The 9,827-nt window shown below is 38.8% G+C and overlaps 1 pseudogene; it reads left to right on the top strand.

Moving 5' to 3' along the window:
- Positions 1-6,876: 6,876 nt before the first annotated feature.
- LOC141410483 (mitochondrial fission regulator 2-like) lies at positions 6,877-8,017 on the top strand (annotated as a pseudogene).
- The last annotated feature ends 1,810 nt before the right edge of the window (positions 8,018-9,827 follow it).

Below are 9,827 nucleotides of genomic sequence, written 5' to 3'. Positions count from 1 at the left end.
CTCCTACTGTACCTATATGTATTAACATCTTTCTCCATCCCCCATCCTTTCCAGCTTTGGTAACTAGTATACCAGGCTCTGCTTCTTTGAGATCAACGTTTTAAACTTTCACATATAAGTGAGAACATGAAGTATTTGATTTCACTTAACCTAATGTCCTCTGGTCACGTTCATGTTGCTGCAAATGACAGAGTGTCATTCTTTTTTGTGGCTAGCTAATATTCCATTCCATCTGTTGTGGAGACTTAGATGGATTCAACATCTTGGCTATTGAGAATGGTGCTGTTATAAGCATGGGAATGCAGGTATCTGTTCCACACACTAATTTCATATCCTTTGAATACACACTCAGTTGTGGGATTGCTAGATTATATGGTAGCCTATTTCATTTATTTATTTACTTATTTATTTGTTTGTTTTTGGAGGTACTGGAGTTTGAACCCAGGACTTTGTGCTTGCTAGGCAAGGGGTCTACTGCGTGAGCCACACATCCAAGCCCCTATTACAAATTTTTTGAGGAAGTTGCATACTCTTTTCCTAGTGACTGAACGAATTTATATTCTTATAGAGTATGAGTTTCCACTTTTCTATATCCTTGCCAGCATTTGTTATCGTTTGTCTTTCTGATGGCATGGAGTGCTCCCTCATTGTGATTTGCAGCTCCCTGATGATCAGTGATGTTGAGCGTTTCTTCATGTACTTGTGGACCATTTGTGTGTTTTCTTAGGGGCGTTGTCTATAGTTCTTTTCATTTTTAAATTAGATGATGATGATGATGAGTTGCTATTCAACTATTTGAGTTCCTTGTATATTCTGGATGTTAACCCCTTATTAGATGTACAGTTTTGAGTATTTCCTTCTATGTTGTAGATTTCCTCTTCATTCTTTGCTATGCAGAAGCTTTTTAGGTTGATGCAATCACATTTGTTAGGTTTTGCTTTTCTTGCCTGTGCTTTTGAAGTTATATCCAAATTTTTCTTCCCAGACCAATGTCTTGAACCATTTTTTGCATGATTTCTTTTGTCTTATATTTAAGTCTTCGATTGGTTTTTACTTGATTTTTATATGGTGAGAGAGAAGGGTCTAGTTTTCTTCTTCTGCATATGGATATTCAGTTTTCTTGGAACTATTTATTAAAGAGATTGTTCTTTCTCCAGTGTATGTTTTTGGTGCCATTGTCACAAATCAGTTGGCTATAAATACATGGTTCTAGTTCTGAATTCATCTGTTTCATTGGTCTATGTATCTGTTTTTACCATGCTGTTTTGGTTAATATAGTCTTATCGTATGTTTTGAAGTCAGATACTGTGATGCCTTCAGGTTTGTTCGTTTTTGGCAAGGATTGCTTTGACTGTTTGAAGTCATTTGTAATTGCATATGAGTTTTAGGATTTCTTTCTATTTCTGTGAGAATATCACTAGAATTTCAATATATTGACACTATAGATTGCTTTGGTAGTATGGGCATTTTAATAATATTAATTCTTCCAATCCATGAACATGGGCTGTCTTCATTTTTCTGTGTGTCCTCTTCTATTTCCTTTATTGGCTTTCATAGGTTTCACTGTTCTTTTACCTCTTAGCTTAAATTTATTTCTGGGTTTTTCTCTGTGTGTATGTGTGTGTGTGTTTGTAGCTGTTGTGGGATTCTTTTCTTGATTTCTTTTTCAGCTAGTTTGTTGATGTTAGAAGTCTGTTGATTTTTGAGTGTTAATCTCATATCCTGCAACTTTACTGAATTTATCAATACTAAGAGGTTTTTGTAGTGGAAACATTAGCGTTTTCTGTAAGATCAAGTTGTCTGTAAATAGAGATAGTTTGACTTCCCCCTTTCTAATTTGGATGACTTTTATTTATTTCTCTTGCCTAATCAATCTCTGGGTAGGACTTCCATGTTTATTGTTTTAAGAGGCATTTTTAAATGTAGCAATTAATATAGAGAGCTTCCGGTGAATTTTCTAAACACTTAAGGAAGAAATAATACCAGTTCTGCTGGAGGTATGGCTCCTATGGTAGAGTGCTAGCCTAGAAATAACACTAGTTCTAAAGAAATTCTTCCAGAAAATAGAGGAAGAAAAAATTTCAACTTGTTTTATGAAATGAGCAGTGTTTTTCTTTTCTTTTTTGGTGGGACTGGGGTTTGAACTCAGGGCTTCAGGGCTTGCAAAGCAGGCATTCTACTGCTTGAGCCACACTTCCAGTCCATTTTACTCTGGTTATTTTGGAGGTAGGGTCTCGCAAATTGTTTGCCCAGGCTGGCCTCAAATTGAGATCCTCCTGATCTTAGCCTCCCAAGTAGCTAGGATTACAGGTGTTAGCATTGGTGCCTAGTACCAATAGTGTCTGGATACCAAAAGTATACATAGTCATTATAGTACGGGAAACTCTAAAGACCAATATACCCCAGGAACATAGACACAAAAATCCTTAATAGAACCCTCTTACACTGTTGGTGGGAATGTAAACTAGTACAACCACTCTGGAAAAAAATATGGAGGCTACTTAAAAATCTAAACATTGATCTACCATTTGATCCAGCAATACCACTCTGGGGATATACCCAAAAGACTGTGACACAGGTTACTCCAGAGGCACCTGCACACCCATGTTTATTATAGCACTATTCACAATAGCCAAGTTATGGAAACAGCCAAGATGCCCCACCACTGATGAATGGATTAAGAAAATGTGGTATCTATACACAATGGAATTTTATGCAGCCATGAAGAAGAACGAAATGTTATCATTCGCTGGTAAATGGATAGAATTGGAGAACATCATTCTGAGTGAGGTTAGCCTGGCCCAAAAGACCAAAAATCGTATGTTCTCCCTCATATGTGGACATTAGATCAAGGGCAAACACAACAATGGGTTTGGACTTTGAGCACATGATAAAAGCAAGAGCACACAAGGGAGGGGTGAGGATAGGTAAGACACCTAAAAAACTAGCTAGCATTTGTTGCCCTTAACACAGAGAAACTAAAGCAGATACCTTAAAAGCAACTGAGGCCAATAGGAGAAGGGGACCAGGAACTAGAAAAAAGGTTAGATCAAAAAGAACCTAGAAGGTAACACACACGCACAGGAAATTAATGTGAGTCAACTCCCTGTATAGCTATCCTTATCTCAGCTAGCAAAAACCCTTGTTCCTTCCTATTATTGCTTATACTCTCTCTTCAACAAAATTAGAGATAAGGGCAAAATAGTTTCTGCCAGGTATCGAGGGGTTGGTGGGGAGAGGGAGGGGGCGGAGTGGGTGGTAAGGGAGGGGATGGGGGCAGGGAAGAGAAATGACCCAAGCCTTGTATGCACATATGAATAATAAAACAATAAAAAAAATGAAGGAAAAAAAAGAATTGGAAGCAAGTAAAAAAAAACAAAACAAAGTAAAACAAAACAAAACAAAACAAAACAAAACAAAAATCGTTAATAAAATATTTGCAGATTGAATCCAGAAATATACTACAAGAATATATATCTTACCAAATGGGCTTTACCCTGGGAATGTAAGGTTTCAGTCTTTACAAATAAATCAATTTCACCTTATTAATAGGCTAAAACAAAAAAAAAAAACTCTACTGATGCAGAATTACTTGAAAAAAACTCAATATATCTTCATGTTAAAAACTCTCAGAAAAGTGATAAAGGTAACTTCCTCAAATTGATTTAAAAAAGCACTTATGAGAACTCTACAGCTAATATCATAATTAATAGAGAAAGGCTGAATAATTCTCCCCTGAGACTGAGAATGAAGCAAGAATGTCCATTCCTCTTATTCCTATTCCATATCATATGCGAGGTCCTCACCGGTACAAGGCAAGAGAAAAAAGTAAAATAAGAGTTTCTTTCTTTATAAACAACATGATTGCATATGCAATCTCTTACCTCCAAAAACTACAAAGATTCTATTAGAGCTTATAAGTGAAATTAGCAAGATCACAGGCTATCAATCCAATATAAAAATCAAATGTACTTCTATTTACTAGCAACAAACATTTGGAAATAGAAATATAAAAATTAGTATCACTTAGAGTATATAAGGCATAAAATTCTAGAGATCTTACAAATATTAGCTGCGTTTGCATGCTGAAAACTCAAAACAATGTCAGATGTACACGTATTAGAAAACTCAGTATTGTTAAGATATCGATTATCTCCAAATTAGTCTATAAACTCAGAGCAATCTTAATCAAAAGAAAGCTGGCACTTTCATGGAAATTATTAATATGATTCTAAAGTTTATGTAGAAAAGCAAGGGAGCAAGATTTGCCAAAGTAATTTTTTAAAAGAACAGTTGTAGTACTTACACTATCTTCTTTCTAGATATAATACAAAGATACAATAATTGAGAGAGCATGATGAAAGGTGAAAGGATATGTATGTAGATCAAAAGACCTAATGGTGTGTGTGCATTTATCCACATGTGCAGAGTGCATGTGCACGTGTGTATACATATATTATATACATATATACTTTCCCAAACGATAGCTCTATAAAGTTTATTTTTAACAAGGGTGTAAAGTGGATAAAGAGTATTCTTTTTTACCTGCCTAGCAAGTGTAGGACTCTGAGTTCAAATCCCAGTACCACCAAAAAAATATTCTTTTCAACAAATTATGCTGAAAATATTGGGTATCTGTTGTTTTAATATTTGATCTTTTTCCCTGGTTCTTGGCTCAAACTTCCTAAAACCCTTGTAATTTTCATAGTGACAGAATGATGGGAACACCTTTTGTTATAATACTTGTTCTTGGTTCCCAGTTCCTGACACGAGAGTTTCTAAGACTCCTGAGCTCTCCTGAGTGATCTGTGTCTTTCTGCTTTACAAATGAGATCGCTGGTGGCTGGGCCTTCTGGATAGCTTCAGGATGGGTGCTGGTCACCAGGAAGATGAAGGTATGATAAGAAGTTTGGGGTTTTTATCCCCACCTCTTTTTTTGTTCTTTTAGAAAAGGAAAATTTATTCTATAAAATAAATATTTGAATCATCATGTAATTATTTTGTAAATTTGGATTTTTAATAGTAAAATATTCATGCTTATTTCTCTTTTTTTCTTTTCTTTTATTGTTTTTACATTTACTTACATGTGTGTACATTGTTTGTGCCACCCTCCCCCCGCCCCCCGGCAGAACCTGTTCCGCCCTCTTCTCTAATTTTGTTGAAGAGAAAACATAAGTGATAATAAGAAGCAGATCGCATTTTTGCTAGTCTGAGATAACGATAGATATACAGAGAGATTCCTAGTGTTGCTTCTATACACTTGTGTGTTACAACCCACATTGGTTCATCTCTACCTGACCTCTCCACTACTTCCTGGTTACTTTCCCATAGTGGCCTCTGCCAGTTTAAGATTACTATATTCTCTCCTCAACAGGGAGCACATCAACCACCTTCAAATTTTAGGTTTCCGTCCCTTTCCCTATTTCTCCCATTTGCATTCTCCCCTTAGCGTGTGACCCATGTCCGATAATATTACTGCATTTGTTTTAGGTCTATAATCTGCATATGAGAGGGAGAACATACAATTTTTGGCTTTCTGAGCTTGGCTAACTTCACTTAAGATGATGTTCTCCAGTTCCATCTGTTTACTTTTGAATGACAAAATTTCATTCTTCTTTGTGGCTGAGTAAAATTCCATTGTGTATAAATACCACATTTTCTTGATCCATTTGTCAGTAGTGGGGCATCTTGGCTGTTTCATAGCTTGGCTATTGTGAATATGCTGCAATAAACATGGGTGGGCAGGTGCTTTTGTAATAACTTGAGTTGCATTCCTTCCGGTATATCCCTAGGAGTGGTATTGTTGCTTCCTGCTAACTGCCTCAATGTCCCATATCTCAGCTTGAGATTCCTCCAACGGGTATTGCTGGATCATATGGCAGATCTATATTTAGGTTTTTAAGAAGCTTCCATATTGTTTTCCAGAGTGGTTGTACTAGTTTACATTCCCACCAGCAGTGTTGAGGGTTCCTTTTTCCCCACATCCTCTCCAGCATTTGTTGGTGGTGGTGTTCTTGATTCTAACAGGGGTGAGGTGGTTTTGATTTGCATTTCCCTTATTGCCACAAATGGTGAGCATTTTTTCATGTGCTTTTTGGCCATTTGGATGTCTTCCTTAGAAAAAGTTCTGTTTAGTTCAGTTGCCCATTTCTTTATTGGTTCATTGATTTTAGGGGAGCTTAGTTTTTTGAGTTCCCTGTATATTCTGGTTATCAGTACTTTGATTCATAGCTAGCAAAGATTTTCTCCCACTCTGTGGGTGGTCTTTTCAGTTTACAGACCATTTCTTTTGTTGTGCAGAAGCTTTTTAATTTCATGTAGTCCCATTTGTCCATCCTTTCTCTTAGTTGCTGGGCTGCTGGAGTTCTACTAAGGAAGTCCTTGCCTATGCCTATTGTTTCCAGAGTATTCCCTGCTCTTTCCCATACTAACTGCAAGTTTTCGGTTCTGGTATTAAGGTCCTTAAACCACTTTGATTTGATACTAGCATAGGGTGACAGGCATGGATCTAGTTTTAGTTTTCTGCAGGCAGATAACCACTTTTCCCAGCACCATTCGTTGAAGAGACTGTCTTTTCTCCATCCTATGCTTTTGGTGCCAGTATCTCCCGGCTCCAGAGGGGTTCTCCCGCACCGCGAGACCCCGCGCCTACCCTGCGGTGGGTGCGTGGCTGCCGCCTGTGGCCTATGGTCTTAGGGGTGCTGGCGACCTGGCTCGGCCTCTGAGCACTCTGCACCAGCACCGGCGCACCCTGCGATTCAGGATTCAGTGATACGTTTCCATAACGCCCGCCGCCTGCTGGCCGCTTCCTACCCAGTCTGGAGGAAGGTACCAAGAAACTGATGATGTGTCCTTGAATTTGCTTTATCAGTGCCTCTCAGAGTGAATATCTTAAGATAGATGCTGGCATATTTTGGTGTTCCCAAAGACCAGGTTTTGCTGATTTGGGAAAATAAATACTGTGGGTCAGCTCGGAGTATTGTTTGTATTATTGGAGAAATGCTTCCTGTAGAGCCGTGTTGAAGATCTAATTCTGAGCTTGTCTTGATGGTTTGTGGTAGATGAGAGGGAGCCAGCATTGCTGCACACTTAAACTACACAGTAACTTCTCCAGGACTTTTTCTGGCTAACAGTTGATCCCACCCTTGAACTCTGTGGAGTCTGGTAATTGTAAACCTGTGGTTCCATCTTTTGCTGATGTTTTGTATGTGGTGAATGATGAAGAAGCCTGTTACTTGAGATGTCAAAATGGCATTTGGAAAAATGAAGAAGAAAAAATTGAATTTTTCCATCCTTTGCAACTAGTTTGGGAGCCATTGTTACCTGCTGTAAGACAGAACAAACGAGTGGAAAATTCTCTGCCTGTGAGTGAAGCTGCAATTAAAAAAATAGCTGCCCTTGAAGATGAGCTAGCTTTTCTTCGCTGTCAGGTTGCTGCAATTGTGCAAGTGAAGGAACTGAGAAACAGAACAAATTCTGATTCCTTTGACTCGAATGAGGCACCCAGTGGTATGGGACAAGTGCCATCATCAGGGGCTGCTCAGCTGAGTGTGGAACCAGATGAGTTGCCAAGATCAGTGCTTTCTCCTCCTCCTCCACTACCTTCTCCTCAGTTTTCTTCTCTTCGGCCTCCATGTTTTCCTCCCATACAAACCAGGATCTACTGATATTTGTGGCTCCCATAATCCAGCAGCTGAAACCACACAGCAGCACTCTGGTGTTAGTAAGACCATCTGTAATCATTCACAGAGCCAGAGAAATGACGGTATTCCAAACATGCTGGATGTTCTAAAGAACATGAATAAGGTTAAACTTCAGGCTGTTGAATGGTCACCTGGTGGTAGACCCATTCATAAGAGGAAAAGACAAAGTTCACAGTGGGATCCAGTGTCATTAACATCACATGTGCTTTAAGCAGAAATTTGCATTTCAAGAAGATGATTCCTTTGACAAAGAGGGTAGATCTTGGGAGTCTTCTCTGTTTTCTAGTTCAAAAACTTCAAGGTTTGGACAGTGATCTAAGTGAAGAACTGGTAAACACAAAAGCTATATATGCCCTTGCAAGGAGAGATGTGGAAATGTGCTGGCATGTCTTTCACTGCTTTTCAGAGGATCACGTCCTCTGTTCATGAGGGTGGATAAAGCCTGTGTTCTGGGATCCAGTGCCCAGGCCTGGAAGACCCTTAAGAAAATCTATGTCTGGTTGTGGAAGATCCAGCCATTTACTGGCTCCTGAAGAGAGTTTGATCTGTGGATTTTCACCCCCATGTATGTTAGTGTTATTGAAAGCTGAATACATCACTAATTTTTTTTAATTTTTTTTTTTATTATTCATATGTGCATTCAATGCTTGGGTCATTTCTCCCCCCCTGCCCCCACTCCCTCCTTTACCACCCACTCCGCCCCCTCCCTCTCCCCCACCCCCTCGATACCCAGCAGAAACTATTTTGCCCTTATCTCTAATTTTGTTGAAGAGAGAGTATAAGCAATAATAGGAAGGAACAAGGGTTTTTGCTGGTTGAGATAAGGATAGCTATACAGGGAGTTGACTCACATTAATTTCCTGTGCTTGTGTGTTACCTTCTAGGTTAATTCTTGAACTAACCTTTTCTCTAGTTCCTGGTCCCCTTCTCCTACTGGCCTCAGTTGCTTTTAAGGTATCTGCTTTAGTTTCTCTGCATTAAGGGCAACAAATGCTAGCTAGTTTTTTAGGTGTCTTACCTATCCTCACTCCTCCCTTGTGTGCTCTCGCTTTTATCATGTGCTCAAAGTCCAGTCCCCTTGTTGTGTTTGCCCTTGATCTAATGTCCACATATGAGGGAGAACATACGATTTTTGGTCTTTTGGGCCAGGCTAACCTCACTCAGAATGATGTTCTCCGATTCTATCCATTTACCAGCGAATGATAACATTTCATTCTTCTTCATGGCTGCATAAAATTCCATTGTGTATAGATACCACATTTTCTTGATCCATTCGTCAGTGCTGGGGCATCTTGGCTGTTTCCATAACTTGGCTATTGTGAATAGTGCTGCAATAAACATGGGTGTGCAGGTGCCTCTGGAGTAACCTGTGTCACAGTCTTTTGGGTATATCCCCAGAGTGGTATTGCTGGATCAAATGGTAGATCAATGTCTAGCTTTTTAAGTAGCCTCCATATTTTTTTCCAGAGTGGTTGTACTAGTCTACATTCCCACCAACAGTGTAAAAGGGTTCCTTTTCCCCCGCATCCTCGCCAACACCTGTTGTTCATGGTGTTGCTGATGATGGCTGTTCTAACAGGGGTGGAGTGGAATCTTAGTGTGGTTTTAATTTGCATTTCCTTTATTGCTAGAGATGGTGAGTATTTTTTCATGTGTTTTTTGGCCATTTGAATTTCTTCTTTTGAGAAAGTTCTGTTTAGTTCACTTGCCCATTTCTTTATTGATTCATTAGTTTTGGGAGAACTTAGTTTTTTGAGTTCCATATATATTCTGGTTATCAGTCCTTTGTCTGATGTATAGCTGGCAAATATTTTCTCCCACTCTGTGGGTGTTCTCTTCAGTTTAGAGACCATTTCTTTTGATGAACAGAAGCTTTTTAGTTTTATGAGGTCCCATTTATCTATGCTGTCTCTTAGTTGCTGTGCTGCTGGGGTTCCATTGAGAAAGTTCTTGCCTATAACTATTAATCCCAGAGTATTTCCTACTCTTTCCTGTATCAACTTTAGAGTTTGTGGTCTGATATTAAGATCCTTAATCCATTTTGAGTTAATATTGGTATAGGGTTATATACATGGATCTATTTCAGTTTTTTGCAGACTGCTAACCAGTTTTCCCAGCAGTTTT

The sequence above is a fragment of the Castor canadensis genome, chromosome 6 (assembly GCF_047511655.1).
Source record: "Castor canadensis chromosome 6, mCasCan1.hap1v2, whole genome shotgun sequence".
In the NCBI taxonomy this organism is placed as follows: domain Eukaryota; kingdom Metazoa; phylum Chordata; class Mammalia; order Rodentia; family Castoridae; genus Castor; species Castor canadensis.
Note: the sequence above shows the minus strand (reverse complement) of the source record. Positions and strands in the feature narration are given on the sequence as shown.